Genomic DNA, 19994 nt, shown 5'->3' on the forward strand with positions numbered 1-19994 from the left:
AGATCACAAAACTCAGGACTTTTGGTAGTTCCCAGAATATCTATGTCTACAAAGGGTGGTAGAGCGTTTTCGTATTTAGCACCCAAACTTTGGAATAGTCTTCCTGATAGTGTTCGGGGCTCAGACACACTTTCCCAGTTTAAATGTAGATTAAAAATTCATCTCTTTAGTCAGGCGTACACATAATACATTCCATAATATCATGCACCAGTACATCAGACCGGCACATTTTTATAGACAGCAGATTTGTTAATCCCTTTCCACTGCTTCTCTCTTTGTACCTATCCCGAGGCATCCAGACACTGTACCAGCTCCCAACGTCCTCTGTGGGACGAAGCCTTTGGACGTCCACTGAGCTGAGGCCGACTCTAAGAATCCTGAGACATCTCCAGTTAGACTCTGTGATACTAAGGAGATCCGAAGTCCATGATCCTTACACCAATACAACATTTATCTGACTGTATATTACAATCACACCCCCAGGGTCACCCATATGAGGATGGGTTCCCCCTTGAGTCCGGTTCCTCTCAAGGTTTCTTCCTTTACCAATTTAAGGGAGTTTTTCCTTGCCACTGCTGCCTGAGTCACCTCAGACTTTTTCATAGGGGAATAAATACATACACATTGTGAACTATATATATCTAATAATAATCTAGAATTTTTATTCTGTTAATTCTTATTTCTTTTGTTTTTCGTTAATTCCTTTATCATTAATTATGTTTACCATCTGCTCTATGTTTATGTTCTGTAAAGCTGCTTTGAGACAATGTCTATTGTAAAAAGCACTATACAAATAAACTTGAATTGAATTGAATTGCTTCAAGAACATTCATAACATTACAGCAAGAAAACAAACAAGTAAAATCATTTTTTAAGAGTTTGCTGAAGAGGAGTGTCTCTGGTAATTATTTCCAGTCAGAAATTTGAATGTCTCTGAGTTCATTTCTTCACCCAAGGTCCAGCACAGACAAACATCCTCGTCAAAAGTCTTCCTTGTAAACTTGATGAGTCATGTTGTGCTTAAAGCTACTAGGTAGGTGGGGTTTTGCTTATTTTTGGCTTTGTAGGAGAGCTTTGCTGTTCGAAGGTGATTGGCTGACAATTGATATAAAACACATCGGTTTTGTTTCCTCCACGGCAGTCGATAAAAAGAGGAAATGGAAAAGGAAATGGTGAGTGACTTCAAACTATTTTATTTCTTTCATTAATGTACTTAATTTACTTAATGTACTTCGACTACATTCCTCTGTTTCATATTTATCTGGCTTGAACTCTTGTGGTAAAGGGTGAGGTTAACTAAAGTCTTGTTTGTTCGATTGCAACTCGGGCAAAATCAGCATTCTGTGCTGTGATGAGTCAAGAGACAAGTAATAACAAGACATTTAAGAAAAAAAACTATCTAATGGTGTTGAAAAACTCTGTTCTCTGTCATTAGCTGTGTGGGAGATTTAGAGGTTTTAACAAAAGTATCTGTGATTACTGAGATTTGTGTAACCATTTGAGAAAAAACTGTAAACATTATTATTAATCATAATCATCATCATCATCATCATCATCATCATCATCATCATCATTTTGTGCTTACACTGACTTTTTTCTGATTTCACAGGTTTTCACATCATACACCAACCTAATGTGGATGTACAAACATATTTACATGTTTTGATATAAAAGATTTATTTAATAAACAATACATGGTGCACAATGCAGATGCACCGTCTAATAATAGTTCAGATCCACTTTGGCTTATGAATGAGATGATAGAGGAATATTCTAAAAGATTAGAATCTACAAATGGCCCAGTAGTTTATAAAAATGGAGAAATTTTAGAATATAATGCTGACATGGAGCTGGTGATTCCAAAGGAAACACCTTGCATAATAATCATTCATACACATGATAAACAATATATTCTTAATGGACTCGGCTGTTACTATGGTTGTGGCCATGTCTTGACTGCCTTACATGTAGTTAAGGATCCAGGTTCAGGGATACTCATTGCTTTTCCTACTAAAGACGTTAAACTGATCTACAAGGCTGAGTTTACTAAATTTTGTAACACTGACAAAGCTCGAGATATGGCTTTTGTTAAATTACTAGGCAATACTAGTCCCCTTGGAGATGGTTTACAAAATCAGATTGTTAAAATGGATAAAAATGACAGTATATACTTTAATATCCGAGATACTAATTGTAATTTTCAGAAGCAGGAAGGTGAAATTCTTCACCAATTTCCAAGCTCGTTTGAAATGTCTGTAGCAGGTAACCCTGGAGACAGTGGCTCACCTGTTTTCAACGCTAAACATGAACTGATTGGCATATATCAAGGTGTCAAAAAGAAAAACGGCGTTGCTTGTAAAACTTTTCCACGCTTTTCACCCTGGGGCCAAACAAATGATCGCAGTCTTACAGAGATAATTTCAAGTTGGTTCCAAGCTTTTTTTGGTAACCTGCTGAGGAACTATTGTAACAACTGACCTGTAATATTCTCAATTATAAAAAAATAATAAAATAAATAAATCAAAAAATAAAAAGCAATCGTTAAAAATTTGCTCGTGCATGACAGAAAGAACATCTTTATTTTTCTTCTTTTCTATCATGACGTTTGTCTTTCCCTTTCTATGTTATGTAGCCCAGCCTGAGCATGATTGTGTGTGTGTGTGTGAGTGTGTGTGTGTGTGTGTGTGTGTGTGTGTGTGTGTGTGTGTGTATATGTGTGTGTGTGTTTCGTTTTTATTTGATGTCATAAAGTCTACGAAAGCTCGCCTCGAAGTGCAACCCGAGTCCCCTGAGTTTCACCTGCAGTCAGCAAACATTTATTACACTTGTGCCAACAACTGAGAGATTAACTCACAAAGAAAGTGGAAATGGAAACTCAGCCAAACCCCACACCTGGCGCAGATCGTCCAGTCTTAACGACGCAAGAGCAGCTTTACATTTACATTTACATTTACATAATTTGGCAGACGCCCTTCTCCAGAGTGACGTATGAATTTGCTTACAGTAAGTCTCTACCTTACATTGATTACATACTGAAGCGATACGTTGATTACATACTGAAGATACGGAACATCGGCGTCTCTTTTACATCTGCAGCAACAACAGCAGGGAACTGAAAAGGGCAGCAAACTGCCAAAAAGTAAAAGCCATCTAAAGCCTGCTGGCATGAGCAGCTCTCTAAAATCTAAAAATATTTGTGTCTGGTTTACACGTGGCTCTCACTGGCTCACATGTCATATGGAGAAATCTCAGGCTTGGCTTACTAATACAGAAAGGGACAGAATGCCTTGTTACAAAAAAGATCTTACAGTATATATGTTTAATAAATTTTTTTTTTATTTTTAGATTTCTCTCTACAAAATGCTGCTGTAATTGGCATCAACACAATCATCAGTTCAGCACATTTAGTCCATTACTCTTGTCCATCTGTGGACTGTAATTATATCTAATTGCATTATTTGGTATCACCCACAAGAGGATGGGTTCCTTTCTGAGTCTGGTTCCTCTCAAGGTTTCTTCCTTATGTCATCTCAGGAAGTTTTTCCTTGCCACCGTCGCCACAGGCTTGCTCACTAAGGACTTCGATCTATATCCAGTATTCTGTAAGAAACATTTATTGTAAGGAAACGAATTGTACGAATAAATTTTATCTGAACTGACTTGGTGTGATTCTATCACTATGAGTCATGTGCTACAAAATTAGACATTATCATTATTAATAACATGTATTAATATCTAATGACCAAACACTGCTTTCTGACCGAATGAATTCAACAGTTTCATAAGATGATAAGGTTTAAATGGTGTTAAAATGCTGTTCAGTGCTAGCATTATTTTATTTCTTTATTTTACGAATAGCTAAAAAAAATTATGGCGTCTACAGTAGCTGAATTTGTCCACTAGGGGTCGCTCTCTACAGCTTACAAACCACCACGCTAAATACATTTACATTTTATATTCATGGAATCCGTGTTACTATAAATCTGGTAAGATATCAATCATTAATTAATGGCGTCATTTGTGTTGGAAAACTGCTGTGGTAAAAGAGGAAGAAATAAATGTAATTTGTAGTAGATTTGTGGGCGTTGTTTCCAGGTGAGAGGGTGAAGGGAGGTAAAGTCTCCCAATAATTAGTAATATTTATTTATCATGATCAGCTTAATATGTATTACTTTATTTTGAAACATTATTGGTGTTGACAATCGATTATGAGTCTTTTATAATAAATCAGATAAAATACTAAAAGACCCACCCCTCTCCTTTACACAAGTTGGTATCGTCCAAGTTGCGTCTCGAAAAACAGCGCTTACGATTCCAGCAGCTGTTTGGAAGAGAAAGATAACAGATTCGCGAAAAAACAGCCTCGTGTTGTAGTGTATTACACTAGCTACATTTTATTTTAATGGTTGTAACTATTATTTTAAAAGAAAATATTGCTGGGTATCTGAACTTTCTTAGATGATGTGAAGCTTTGAAAGAGTCGACACATACAGTCCGAACATAGCACAAATCGACTCTAAGCGACTCGTTCCGCCACACTTCCTTTGGTTCATTTAGTGTACAGTCGCAAATAAACATGTTTAATGGAGAACACAGATAGATGGACAAGTAGTAGTATAAATATATTTATAAATAAATACATTGATTTATTTATTTGTGAGAATAGCGTTAAAAATGCAGAGCGCCTGCAATAATAAAACCTGTCCACCAGGGGTCACTACTACAGCTAAAACATCACCACCTTAACAATGTTACCCATTCCACGTTTACTGTATATGTAAATGTGTAAGATGTCGATCATTTATTAACATAACTTAATACGTTTTGAAAAATTGCTGTTGAAAAAGCGAAATAAAACATAACTGGTACTAATAATAATTAAACGTAATCAAATAAATCTAGTAGAATTGGCAAACATTTTAGATGTCAAGCATCTTCAAATATAATAACTAATTTAAGTAGTAATAACTACTACTACTACTAATAATAATAATAATAAAATTAGAATAAAATAATTGCTTATTCACGTGGGGTGGAGGCCAGGGGGAGCAAGGCAAACGGCGAGGCCGGTGGGGGGAGCCAGGAACACGGCGAGTGAGGCACCCTGCGAGGCCTCTGCATGGAGCGAGGCACACGGCGAGGCCATTGGGTGAAGCAAGGCACACGGTGAGGCCGTTGGGGGAAGCGAGGCACACAGCGGTGCAGCTAGAGATGGCCGAGCAACATCCACAGCCAAGCCGAAGGGCTGAGCACAACCGCAGACACACTTCGGCCAGACACGTGACATGGAACAAAAACAAATGCACATGGCCAAAAGTCCAGGCTGAGTCCTGACAGTAAGCTCATTGAAAAGTTTTGAACTCATCCAACTTTTGTCTTCATTAAGTTTAAAACAATTTAAGTCTTGTTTTAGTAAATTCTTCTTTCATCTGTGTTAGTAGGGAAAAGTAAAATAAAAATAATAAGAAAAATAATCTTAAACCTTGTGCTACAATCCTAATTCTTTTAAATAAATAAAACATTTAATAGTGATACCGTTTTTGTGTTCACTGTGGTGACCCCTGAAGGGAAAAGTCGAAAGAAGAGGAGGGTTTTTATGTTGTTTTTGCTCTTTCATTAGGAAAGAAAGGCAAAGTAAATGAGTAAAAACAATTATTATATAATTAACCAGACAAAACAGGTTATAAATATTTGTGATTATTTGAAGGTGGCTTATATCTTTGCTGTTCTCCAGTCAGTTGCAGCTACCATCTGCATCAGAGCATAGAGAAATGACTTGATACACGGTTTGTCGAGATTCTTTACAAGAACTTAATGCAGATGTGTGGGAGATGTTCTCCTGATGTCTTCTGATAAATAAAGAAATTAAGTGAACTAATTAATAATAAATGTATAAAATTCTAATAACCAAATTAATTAATGTGTATATTAACATGTAAAATACAGAGAAAGAAAGAAATGAATATATTAAAACTGGCAATTGATCAATTTTGTATTTAATTTTAGGTTTGTATATTTTTGGCTTTTAATGAATAATTGCAAGAAACATAACTGAATGTATGTATGTGAGTAGAAACAACAGCAGCATAACAAAAACCCATCTGAGAACGTGAAAATACCATGAAAATAGTGAACTCTAGTATCTCCTATTATAGGATTGTCATGAACTAATTATAAAATGTCTAGACATTAGTACAAATTTAAAATTTAGATTTTCTTACTTTTCTTTCAGATAGTTTTACTTGATGTTTGCTTAAAATTAGCAAAAGTATCTACCAGTTGAATATTATTTAAAGCTCAGGCCGGCCATGACTGAGGTGCCCTTGAGCAAGGCACCGAACCCCCAAACTGCTACCCGGGCGCCACAGCATAAATAGCTACCCACTGCTCCAGGTGTGTGTTCACGGTGTGTGTGTTCACTGCTGGGTGTGTGCACTTTGGATGGGTCAAATGCAGAGAACAATTTCTGAGTATGGGTCACCATACTCAGCCGTATGTCACGTCACTATATATATATATATATATATATATATATATATATATATATATATATATATATATATATATATATATATATTCACAGAGATGGTTATTAGGTTCTTTGCCTTGTACTGTATATATTCAAATGGATGAAAAATAAAATAAATTATTATTAGAGTGCATCTCGTACTTCTTTTAGACAAAGGTAGATGGAGGACATTTGCTTTAAAATTGACATAATTTGGTACTTATTACTAACATTTCTGACACCAACAACTATAAGACTTCTAAGCAACTATTAAGTAACTAAACAACTATTCTGATGTTTTATGTGAACATTATACAAAGCTCTTGTATCTACATGAGTTTATGCATTGTGCTGCTGCCACACAATTGGCTGATTAGATAACTGCATGAATGTCCAGGTGTACAGATGTTCCTAATTCAAATCAATTCAATTCAATTCAAGTTTATTTGTATAGCGCTTTTTACAATAGACATTGTCTCAAAGCAGCTTTACAGAACATAAACACAGAGCAGAAGGTAAACATAATTAATGATAAAGGAATTAACGAATAATAAAAGAAATAAGAATTAACAGAATAAAAATTCTAGATTATTATTAGATGTATATAGTTCACATTGTGTATGTATTTATTCCCCTATGAGCAAGTCTGAGGTGACTCAGGCAGCAGTGGCAAGGAAAAACTCCCTTAAATTGGTAAAGGAAGAAACCTTGAGAGGAACCGGACTCAAGGGGGAACCCATCCTCATATGGGTGACACTGGGGGTGTGATTGTAATATACAGTCAGTTAAATGTTGTAACCTAATAAAGTGGACAGTGAGTGTAGTATGTTGGTTTGACGTCATAAGTTGAAAATATCACTGATTTATTTTTACAGTAAATATAGAATAGTGTCATTGAAAACAGCAAATCATTACAGTATGTAAAGGACATTTTTGTCTGTAATTTGACTACTGTATAATCAAGCCTAGTTACTATGTTTTTTTTATTACTTACTCTAAATATTGTCTTACTGTTAAAAAAAAGGCTATAACTCAAAAATACTCATACTAACATTTCTGGCACCAACAACAACATAAAAGTACGTACAACTACGTATAAGGCTTCTAAGTATTCTGATGTTTGATGTGAACATTAAACAAAGCTCTTGTATCTACATGAGGAGTTTATGCATTGTGCTGCTGCCACACAATTGGCTGATTAAATAACTGCATGAATGTCCAGGTGTACAGGTGTTCCTAATAAAGTGGACAGTGAGTGTAGTATGTTGGTTTGATGTTATAAGTTGAAAAGATCACTGATTTATTTTTACAGTGAAAACAGCAAGTCATTACAGTATGTAAAGGACATTTTTGTCTGTGACTTGATTATAATCAAGCATAGTTACTTTTTTTCTCTCTCTTTCTCTGTCTGTCTGTCTCTCTCTCTCTCTCTCTCTCTCTCTCTCTCTCTCTCTCTCTGTATCTCTCTTTCTGGCTCTCTCTCTCTGTCTCTCTCTGTCTCTCTCTCTGTCTCTTGCTATCTCTGACTTGTTCTACAATCTTTTATATTCTGTGTTTTTTATTGATGAAAATTGTAATGCAAGTAGTTTAAAAAAAAGCTTCTACATGTACAAATAATTATTATATTAATAATCCTGTGATCCATTTTTTCACTTTACAGGTTAAATGAATGGACATGACCAGCGCATCCATGTTTTAACTGTTATTTACAGTATACCAAACTTCATTAGAAATGTGTTCATGCCTCAGAACGCCTCTGAACAACTTGGTGATTAATCATGGCGTGTTCTTGCCTAATATATCACACCCCTTGATAGGAGCCAATTTTAAAACAATAGTCAATATTATTCAGGTCACCTTTCAGTGGTTTTTAATGTTAAGGCTGATCGATGGATAATCTAACATAATTGTTTTGACTTGAAAGAGACAGTAACAATAATAACTGATCCCACCAACAGCCATCACCAAGCAACAACCTACCAACCACCTGACATAACCTAGCCCATATGAATATATGTTTTATGATTTTAATGAGGATAGATCTGCATTTACAGACTGTCATTCATGGGACTGCCACGGACGGGGTCAACTGGAATCTTTGTGCTAACCTGTTAGTTCCTCAGGAGCTCTTGGTTGCTTAAGTCCACAACAAACTGTTGAGGAATGGAAATTATTAAACTGTCACCCAAATAAGGGTAGGTTCCCTTCTGAGTCTGGTTCCTCATTTCATCTGATCAAAATCTCATTAGGGAAAATTGTTAGAGTTATATAGTATTTCTTTTTTTATTAATCTTAAAAATTTTCATTTTCTTTTTTTCATGAATTGTTAAAGTGCTGTAAAACTAAATTTAATTGAATTAATGTTTGAAACTTTGAATATTATAAGTTTTCAAGGTCTGGAGACAAAAGGGCCAAAATATAATAAGAAATTATTAGAATAAATATAGGAAGGTTTGGTTTAATTAGTCTTTAATTGATATCCATATTCATGTCTAGAAGCACAGAAAACCTACAGTGAACTAAACAATAATAATTTCTCATACACACACACAAACCTGTGATCCACAAAAACTTTGAGGTAGACAGTAAAAGTGTGACTGATTTTCAGGAAAATGAGCAGGAAGCAAGAAATGAAAGTGAAGTGAATGAATAAAAACAAAACTGTAAATCCAGTAAACATGTTCTGAAGCAGAACTGGAAGAACAATTGAAAAATGAGGACTGCTATATGCCATTAAACATTCTTAACTTTACCTCATAAATAACCTGCTAGTGATGTAAAAAGAAAAAAAATATTAACACAATCAAATTATTCATTGTACACAAATGCTGCAAGTGACAAGTGAAGCAAATCATAAAAAATGATCAAAAAAGGAAAAAAAATGCTATAAAAACAATCATAATATTACAGTAAGAAAACAAACAAGTAAAAAAATTTTTAAGAGCTTGCTGAAGAGGAGTGTCTCTGGTAATTATTTACAGTCAGATATTTGGAATGTCTCTGAGTTCATTTCTTCACCTGAAACCCAGCACAGAGAAACATCCTCACCAAAAGTCTTCCTTGTAAACTTGGATGAGTCATGTTGTGCTTGAAGCTACTAGGCAGGTTTTGTTTTGGCTTTGTTGGTGAACTTTGCTGTTCGATGACTGGCTTATGACTGATGATTGGCTGATGACTGATATAAAATGCATCGATTTTGTTTCCTCCACGGCAGTCGCCAAAAAGAGAAGATGGTGAGTGACTTCAAACTATTTTATTTCCGTCATTAATGTACTTAATTTACTTACTAATTTACTTTACTTAAATTAATTTACTTGACAACACTCCTCTGTTTCATATTTATCTGACTTGAACTCTTGTGGTCATGGGCGTAAATTTCATTTAACAGTAGGGGGGACAATAAATATAAAATTTCTCATGAGCAATTTTTGAAGGGGGGGGGGGTGGACACAAATAATACAGTCTAATTGTACTTATAAAGACATGTCCCCACAGTGAAAAAATTAGCTTTTATCATTATTATTGTAGCATGGAGACTGTGTTATTATGGTTATTTTCAAAGTTTTTCTTCAAAGTAAAATTATCATAAAAATAATCACAATAAAAACAAGGAATAAAAAATAGGTTTAAAATGTTATTTAAAATGAAATAAGACACTTAATAACAAGAGAAATTGATTATACAAAAAATACAGTGGGGTCAGTTCGGACGTAGCACAGTGCTCATTTAGTAAATGCACAGCTAAACAATATCCTAATAGTAGCCGTTAATGTTAAATTAACATTATGCCGAGTCGTCTCAAATAAAACAATGCATGGGAATCGGCTTTGGCGTGTTACAGTGCACTATGTAACAAACTATTGTAAACAAGCTAACGTTAACAAGCTATTGTAAACAAGCTAACGTTAACTAGAGAAGTAATATTTTAATCGCTAATATAGCAGATTCATGGAAAATTACATCGGTAATCATCATTTTTGCGGCAACTAATTTATGAACGAGTCTGCATCAACTACATTAAAGAGAATCTCTTTATTTAAAGTGAATAAAATCCCCTATTTAATGGAGTTGAACATTAATTGAGCCGCAGCCACACACCTGACTCGTGTGTGCAGAGTAGGTGAGATGTACTGGGAAAGGAGGCAGTGGGTCAAACCACTGTGAGGAAGGGGAGGGGAATGCTGTTTCTAAATGCAGTTTTTGCGTTTTTTTTTCTCCTTACACAATTATTTAGGTATATACACATTTATTTTTCATAATAGAGAGTGCGATATTTTTGAAATAATTTTTTGGGGGGACAATCCTCGGGTGGGGGGTGGGGGGTGGGTGGGAATGTCCCCTCCCGGGATTTTCGCCCATGCTTGTGGTAAAGGGTGAGGTTAAAGTCTTGTTTGTTCGATTGTAACCCGGGTAAAATCAGCGTTCAGTGCTGTGATGAGTCAAGAGACAAGTAATAACAAGTCATTTAAGAAAAAAAAAAACTATCTGACAACGTTGAGAAACTCTGTTCTCTGGCATTAGCTGTGTGGGTGATTTTCAGAGGTTTTCACAAAAGTATCAGTCATATGAGTGAGATTTGTGTAACCAGTTGAGAAAAAATGTAAACATTATTATTATTAATCATCATCATCATCATCATCATCATCATCATCATCATCATTTTGTGCTCACTGACTTTTTTCTGATTTCACAGGTTTTCACATCATACACCAACCTAATGTGGATGTACAAATATACAAAAGATTTATTTAATAAACAATACATGGTACACAATGCAGATGCACAGTCCAATACTAGTTCAGATCCACTTTGGCTTATGAATGAGATGCTAGAGGAATATTCTAAAAGATTAGAATCTACAAATGGCCCAGTAGTATATAAAAATGGAGAAATTTTAGAATATAATTCTGACATGGAGCTGGTGATTCCAAAGGAAACACCTTGCATAATATTCATTATTACGCATGATAAAAAATATATTCTTAATGGACTCGGCTGTTACTATGGTTGTGACCATGTCTTGACTGCCTTACATGTAGTTAATTATCTACATTTAGGGATTCTCATTGCTTTTCCTACTAAAGACTTTAAACTGATCTACAAGGCTGAGTTTACTAAATTTTGTAACAGTGACAAAGCTCGAGATCTGGCTTTTGTTAAATTACTAGTCCCCTTGGAGATGGTTTACAAAATCAGAGCGTTGAAATGGATAAAAATGACAGTATATACTTTTATACCCGGGACCCTAATTGTAATTTTCAGAAGCAGGAGGGTGTAATCTTATACCAATATCCAAGCAAGTTTTTAATGTCTGTAGCAGGTAAACCTGGAGACAGTGGCTCACCTGTTTTCAACCCTAAACATGAACTGATTGGCATATATCAAGGTGTCTATAAGGACTACGGCGTCACTTGTAATACTTTTCCGCGCTTAACACCCGGTGTCCAAACGAATGATCGTAGTCTTATAGAGTTACTCAAAGATTTAATGTTCCATTTGTTACATAAAGTTGGTTCCAAGCTTTTTTGGTAAACTGCTGAGGAACTCCTGTAACAACTGACCGGTGATTTCTCAAATGTCTAAAAAAATATCAAAATAAATAAATAAATAATAAAAAGCAATCTTTAAAAATTTGCTCCTGCATGACAGCAAAGAAAATCTTAATTTTTCTTCTTTTCTATCAAGACGTTTGTTTTTCCCTCTCTGTTTTTCGTTTTTTACTTTCTGTCGGACTAAAAAAGCAAAGTCTTTGAAAGCTCGCCTCCAAGCGCCTACAGCAAACATTTACTACACTTGTGCCAACACCTGAGAGATCGACTCACAAAGAAAGTGGAAATGGTCACTAGAGGTCTTCTCCGGTCTAAAAAAATGTACCCGACCCGAAATGACCCGAATCACTTTTTACCAGAACCCGCCGAGCATTTTTTTTTTAAAAGAAAGACCCGACCCGAGACAAACCCGAAAAAAATAGACCCGAGTCCAACTCGACCCGATGGCAATTTTTTTACCTGACTGGACCCGAATGTTACTTTAGTTCAACCGCTACAGCGTGGATTCAAAATTGATCGACAGGTCTGTTTCAACGAAAATTAGCTTACCGCCAGCCACACGATGTCACAAGCGATCTTGGCAAATAGAGGAGAGGGTTGGAAAAGGACTCGAGTTGATGCACACACGCGTGATACAGTAGTTCGGGTCTTCTCGGGTCCATTCGGTAAAAACCCGATGCCGCTATTATTATGTATGCCCGACCCGTGTCTGAGGCACACGTGAATGACGTTTGTCTTTCCCTCTCTGTGTTTCGTTTTTACTTTCTGTCGGACTAAAAAAGGAAAGTCTTTGAAAGCTCGCCTCCAAGGCCTACAGCAAACATTTACTACACTTGTGCCAACAACTGAGAGATCGATTCACAAAGAAAGTGGAAATGGTCACTAGAGGGCTTCTCGGGTCTAAAAAAATGTACCCGACCAGAAATGACCCGAATCACTTTTTACCAGAACCCGACGTGCATTTTTTTTTAAGGAAAGACCCGACCCGAGACAAACCCGAAAAAATTAGACCCGAGTCCGACTCGACCCGTTGGTGGCTTTTTTTAACCTGACTGGACCCGAATGTTACCTTAGTTCAACCGCTACAGCATGGATTCAAAATTGATTGACAGGTCTGTTTCATTGATTGACAGGTCTGTTAGCTTACCGCCAGCCACACAATGTCACAAGCGATCTTGGTAAACAGAGGAGAGGTTGGAAAAGGACTCGAGTTGATGCACACACGCGAGAAACAGTAGTTCGGGTCTTTTCGGGTCCATTGGGTAAAAACCCGATGCCGCTATTATTATACCCGACCCGTGTCTGAGGCACACGTGAGACTTTTAGACCCGAACCCGCTCGGGTCTCGGGTTGGACCTCGGATTTTCGGATCTACGTGGACCCATGAGGACCTCAATTGGACACTCAGCCAAACCCCACACCTGGCACAGATTGTCCAGTCTTTATATTTACATTTAAGTCTCTATCATTAGATACATTAACTCTGGTTCCCAAGGTCTCTTTTTACATCTGCAGCAACAACAGCAGGGAATCCACACTGAAAAGAGCAGCAAACTACCAAAAATAAAACCCCATCTAAAGCCTGCTGGTATGAGCAGCTCTCTAAAATCTTAAAATATTTATGTCTGGACAAGACTGCATGGTTTACAGATGGCTCTCACCGGCTCACATGTCATATGGAGAAATCTCTGGCTTGGCTCACTAATACAGAAAGGGACAGAACACCTTGTTAGAAAAAAGGTCTTTTATAAATATTAAATAAATAACAATTGCACATGTTGCATTTAAAAAAAAGTTAAATCCTCTAGCAAAAAAATAAACTAGCAAAAATATTTTAAAAAATATATATTTTAATATTATATATTTATAAAAAATATATAAATTCAAAATATATTCATTATTATTATTATTATTATTATTATTATTATTATTATTATTATTATTATTATTATTATTATTATGGAAGGCAGGAAGGTAGGTCAATGTGTATGATCCTCTGGAAACCATTTCCTTTTCCAATTTACCTGACGGCTGCCCAGAGTGAGGTGCTCAAATTTAAGTAAGTATAATTTTAAAATATGCCCCTTCTGACAAGCACTGTTATAAATGTACTAATCTATTCTCTCTCTCTCTCTCTCTCTCGCTCTCGCTCTCGCTCTCGCTCTCGCTCTCGCTCTCGCTCTCGCTCTCGCTCTCGCTCTTTTCCTACATCTATACAGTAAAGATTTTTCAGAAAAAAAACGCCTCACTCTTACTTTACTGGACAAAAGACACCTGGATGGAGAATTGCGTCATCAATGCAATCATCGCTTCAGCAACTTTAGTCCATTACTCTTTTCCATCTGTGGACTGTAATTATATCTAATTGCATTATTTGGTGTCACCTACAAGAGGATGGGTTCCTTTTTGAGTCTGGTTCCTCTCAAGGTTTCTTCCTTATGTCATCTCAGGAAGTTTTTCCTTGCCACCGTCGCCACAGGCTTGCTCACTAAGGACTTCAATCTATATCCAGTATTCTGTAACAAGCATTTATTGAAAGGAAACGAATTGTATGAATAAATTTGATCTGAATTGACCTGGTGTGATTCTATCACTAGCTGGTGAGTCATGTGCTACAAAATCAGACATTATCATTATTAATAACATGTATTAATAATGATAATGTCTGATTTTGTAGCACATGACTGATTTTGTAGCACATGACTGATTTTGTAGCACATGTAGCACATTATCATTATTAATAACATGTATTAATAATGATAATGTGCTACAAAATCAGACTTTATCATTATTAATAACATGTATTAATATCTAATGACCAAACACTGCTTTCTGACCGAATGAATTTAACAGATTCATAAAATTATCAGTTTTAAATGGTGTAAAAATGCTGTTCAGTGCTAGCATTATTTTATTTATTTATTTTTCTAATAGCTAAAAATGATGGCGCCTACAGTAGCTGAATTTGTCCACTAGGGGTCGCTCTCTACAGCTTAAAATCCACCACGCTCAATACATTTACATTATTAATTAATAGCGTCATTTGTGTTGGAAAACTGCTGTGGTAAAAGAGGAATAAATAAATGTAATTTGTAGTAGATTTATGGGCGTTGTTTCCGGGTGTTTGTGTGTGTGTGGGAGTCTCCCATTAATAGAACTAGCAATTACAATGTCCTAATATTTATACCATGATCATCTTCAAATTTAATAACAACTACTACTACTACTACTACTACTACTACTACTACTACTACTACTACTACTACTAATAATAATAATAATCTTAGTTTCACAAACACCCACGTGACTGCTTCGTTATCTGATTCAAAGGTTTAAAATCGTACACGACACGCAGTGGGTTGTATTGGAGTTTTGCGTTACATGGAATCTATTACTGTATAGCGAGTTTAGGAGAGCTTATTGTTGCGAGTTGTCAGTTGAAACTGTTACAAAAAGATCGCATTCTGAAATGTGGGAACACTTTCATTTGAGTTCGCCCAATAAGGTGGATATATATGGTTTTGTTGTGAAGCCTATTTATAACTTCACTCATCATGGGCAATTATACCATTCAGTGTAACATTTCATGTTGTATATTTTGTCATATACAGTACAGACCAAAAGTTTGGACACACCTTCTCATTCAAAGAGAACATTTAGTTCATAACAAAAAAGTGTGAAACAACTGAAAATATGTCATATTCTAGGTTCTTCAAAGTACCCACCTTTTGCTTTGATTACTGCTTTGCACACTCTTGGCATTCTCTTGATGAGCTTCAAGAGGTATTCACTTGAAATGGTCTTCCAACAGTCTTGAAGGAGTTACCAGAGATGCTTAGCACTTGTTGGCCCTTTTGCCTTCACTCTGCGCTCCAGCTCACCCCAAACCATCTCGATTGGGTTCAGGTCCGGTTACTGTGGAGGCCAGGTCATCTGGCGCAGCACCCCATCACTCTCCTTCATGGTCAAATAGCCCTTAAACAGCCTGGAGATGTGTTTGGGGTCTTTTTTTCCCACAATTTTTGTTATGTATATAATTCCACATGTGTTAATTCATAGTTTTGATGCCTTCAGTGTGAATCTACAATTTTCATAGTCATGAAAATAAAGAAAACTCTTTGAATGAGATGTGTCCAAACTTTTGGTCTGTACTGTATATATTTAATGGATGGTAGTAATAAGTTGAAAAATATAGCAATGCAAGAAGAGCCTTTTGTGCACCACTTAATACCATGATCCCTTTTAAATGGTTCACACTTTATACTTTTGAGACAAGGTCTATCCTTAATCTGTTTTTAGGTCCAGGGTTTGATTTGCTCCCAGCAGCTGTCCTATAATCAAATCAAATTAAATTTTATTTGTCACATACACATACATACAGGGTATGACATGCAGTGAAATGCTTTTTGCATCTGTCCAGTATATAAGCATAAAAATTAATGCATAAAATGAATAAATAAAAAAAGGATAAATTATATGAAAACTATATAAAATATGAAAATATATGTGGAACAATAATGTTTATACATATACATAAATATACATATACATAAATGTGTATGGTTTTTAATGGTTGTCCTAAAAGTGTCCATGTGCAGTATGGTGTGTATAGATTGTGTATAAAGTGGCATTGTGCTGTGCAAGTCCAGAGTTAAAGTGGCAGTGCAAAAAAGTGTGCAGAAAAACAGTGAAGATGGAGAGAGAGGTCCGGTACTAGATCCTGGGTGTTTCCTGGTTTAGGCGCCAAACTGGCCTGTGGGAAGAAGCTTCTCCACATTCTCGCTATCTCATTTCCCTGAACACAACAAAGAAAAAAGTCCATAATAATACATCATCCATGTTGACGAGGCATTTTCGTGCATGACAGTGCCAATTCCTCTGTCCAAGATGTAGTCAACAGCCAAGGTTACTTTTAATTTTATTCAAGTGTTTCAGTTTTTTAATTATTAGAATAAATAAGTGGTTTTAAAGTGCTGCTGCAATTTTATTCCATTTATTTATTTATTTATTTATCAAAGGTTCAATTTAAGTGTGCTTTATTGGCACGACAAAAACTGTACATTTGTATTACCAAAGCATTTGCAGCTGTGTTGTATACAAATAGTATAAAAATTCAACTGTGTTAGATAAACATTCTGTGAAGATGTTGGTCTATATCAGCTTTACTGATGCTGGAAACGTGCTGGTAACATTACATGTATGTAGTCAGATTTACTGATTTAAATATTGTACAGTAATATCATACCTTGTTGACGTGAAATGTTCTGCACACTAATGTTGAGTCTAAAAGTTTAGTGAAAGAGCGCAGTAATAGATGCGGCACGTTGTGTGGTTCACATCGCCATCTAGTGGATGTGTGTCGCAAAGGAAAAAGTAAGAGTTATGAGATATAAATTGTAATATATAAGTCTTATTGAGATATTGCGTGAACCCCTGCTGAAGTGGTATCTCCTGTTTGGGGTTGAGTTTGGAGTGGAAGTCGGTCCCCTTTAGGAGAAGTAGACATTGTGTGTGTGCGTGTGTGTGTGTGTGTGTGTGTGTGTGTGTGTGTGTGTGTGTGTGTGTGTGTGTGTGTGTGTGTGTGTGTGTGTGTGTGTGTTTGTGTGTGTGTGTGTGTGTGTGTGTGTGTGTGTGTGTGTGTGTGTGAGTGTGTTTGCCCACATTGTTAACTGGAAATCAAATTTCACAAGCCCCTCAGGGGTTAATTCCCTTAAACTGTCAGAATATTTAAGAAGCTATAAGTAAGTGGTTTATTATTTTGTGAATATTCCTTTGTGTCACTGTGTGTGTGTTTTAAAGGAACAGACATTAAAACAAGGACAACAACAACAAATAAAAGGGGACCTAAAGACTTTTTTCTGAAGTGTAAAATGATATTAGGAAAATATTCTTTATTATTACACAATTCTTTCTTTATTTGTGTGTGTGTGTGTGTGTGTGTGTGTGTGTGTGTGTGTGTGTGTGTGTGTGTGTGTGTGTGTGTGTGTGTGTGTGTGTGTGTCTCTGCCCTTCCCCCCTCTGCAGTATAAACTGTAATAAAAGTGAAAGTCAGCAGCTCCATTTTGTGACGAGATTTCCCGGAGTAAAAACACAGTGAGTATCTAAAGCTCTAATATATAAACACACTGAAGTGACACTAGATACAGAAGAGTTTTGTGGGTTTGTACTGAAGCTTTAATGTACACAGGGTGTTTTATAACTTGATAGCGTGACTATTTCCTGTAAGTGAACTCTGTGCTGATTCAGAGTTTAATTTACCACACGAATGTTGGAGTGAAGTAACCGTGTGTCCTGCTGTAATCTGGAGAAGGAGACATGACCTCCAACATGAGTGTGTCTGGAAAACAGGACTTGAAGAAAGACGAGAGGTGACTTACTTTTACATTCACCAACAATAAATACAGGCAGTCTCATGGGAACACATCTGTATCTCTAAACACTCACTAGTTAACAGAGGAACTCAACTTTGCTTTAAGGTGTTTAATAGCAGTGAATATATCACTGATCTGATCTAAGAACAGTTTAGACAAATCATTCACTGAGAGAAGAGTAAAAAGGAATGTGTAATGTGGAGCGTAAGAGCAGCATAGCTTTGTGTCAGTGAACTCTACAGGCTTTAAGACCCAGCTGAGACAGTTAGCTGTGATTCGGACTCCTGATATCAGTGTAATTCCTGTCATATGATGTCAGTCTCCTGTTTGAATAAGTGTACAGACTGGATCTGAATTAAAAAGATGGAATTGTTGGTGTTTAATGATGAACACATTGTTTAACAGTGCTAATAATTATTGCTGATATTTCTGTTGTAATTCTAGAATGATGGAGGGAAAGACATCAGACTCACCAGAACCCAGCTGTGTGTCCATGAAGAGTGACCAGTCAATGGGACATCCATTACACTTCAGAGACAAAGACAGTTCTACTGATGTGAGGTCAGTATAGTGAGGTGATTTAAAGCAGTGTTCCACCTGATCAAACTCACTCGTCTCATTATGAAGCCCTTCATGAGCTTTATCAGGTGTTGAAGCAGTAAAACACTAAACTGTGCAGTGCTGCAGCTCTCGGACTGGCAGTGAGGGAAAGTGCTTTAAGAGTTCAGTTCAGTCTGCAGTCCCTGAGCTGGAGGGTTTGTGGTGCTACAGAAGAACATTTACACCTGGGACATTAATGACTATATAAAGATTTTATTCATTTATTCAACCATTTGTTTCTAAACATGTTGGTGTCAGTTAGGAAATCCTGAAATCAGTGTATTGTGTTAAGAGGATAGTGTTAAATATCTGTGTCTGTATTTATTAGTGTGTGATTTGTGCAGCTATGAATACATATAGTCCATGTTACATGATGGGTTTTGTTTGTTCACAGACCACAAAAATCAAACATCAGCACAAATCAGCTGGACTCTATATTCAAGGTGTGTGTGTTGTTTTTAAAGTGTGTAATGTGTGTGTTGTGATCACTTGTAATGTCTTGATGTGCAGCAGCATTAAGGGTAATCAGTTGTATGAGCAATCAAAATTTCAGTTTTAAGTTTTAACTGTAATAATAAAAAGAGACTTTACTTAATTTTTATAATATAAAAGCATCTCTTACTGTGTAACATGATAATATTTACATCTGTTCCTGTGTGTTTCTAACCAGGAGCTGGAACACAAAGTCATCACTCTGATAAAGAATGAGCTGAAGAGGTTTAGGAAGCTTCTGAGTCCAGATTACCCAGCATGTACTGAGAGGGAGGTGGAGGATGAGGAGGATCTTCACAGTGTCAGAGAGGGAGCGCTGAAGATCACACTGCACGTCCTGAAGAATATGAACCACACAGATCTCATTAACACACTGCACAACAGTAAGAGCTCTGAGTCATGACTTTATTCCATCAGGTTCACTTTAGAGAGAGGGAATAGTTTTAATTTTAGTATCATGTACTAAAATGTATT

The 19994-nt window shown here is 36.2% G+C and overlaps 2 long non-coding RNA genes across 2 annotated transcripts; both read left to right on the top strand.

The window, feature by feature from the left end:
• The first annotated feature begins 1146 nt into the window (after positions 1 to 1146).
• On the top strand, positions 1147 to 14632 carry LOC113659074. The gene is made up of 3 exons (XR_007140061.1): positions 1147 to 1172; positions 11202 to 14116; positions 14277 to 14632. It is a non-coding gene; the product is annotated as an uncharacterized LOC113659074 (long non-coding RNA).
• Positions 14633 to 18093: 3461 nt separating this feature from the next.
• Positions 18094 to 19472, top strand: LOC113652113. The gene is made up of 4 exons (XR_007140066.1): positions 18094 to 18150; positions 18304 to 18425; positions 18873 to 18989; positions 19423 to 19472. It is a non-coding gene; the product is annotated as an uncharacterized LOC113652113 (long non-coding RNA).
• Positions 19473 to 19994: the final 522 nt, after the last annotated feature.

Source organism: Tachysurus fulvidraco, chromosome 3, assembly GCF_022655615.1.
Source record: "Tachysurus fulvidraco isolate hzauxx_2018 chromosome 3, HZAU_PFXX_2.0, whole genome shotgun sequence".
Classification (NCBI taxonomy): Eukaryota; Metazoa; Chordata; class Actinopteri; order Siluriformes; family Bagridae; genus Tachysurus; species Tachysurus fulvidraco.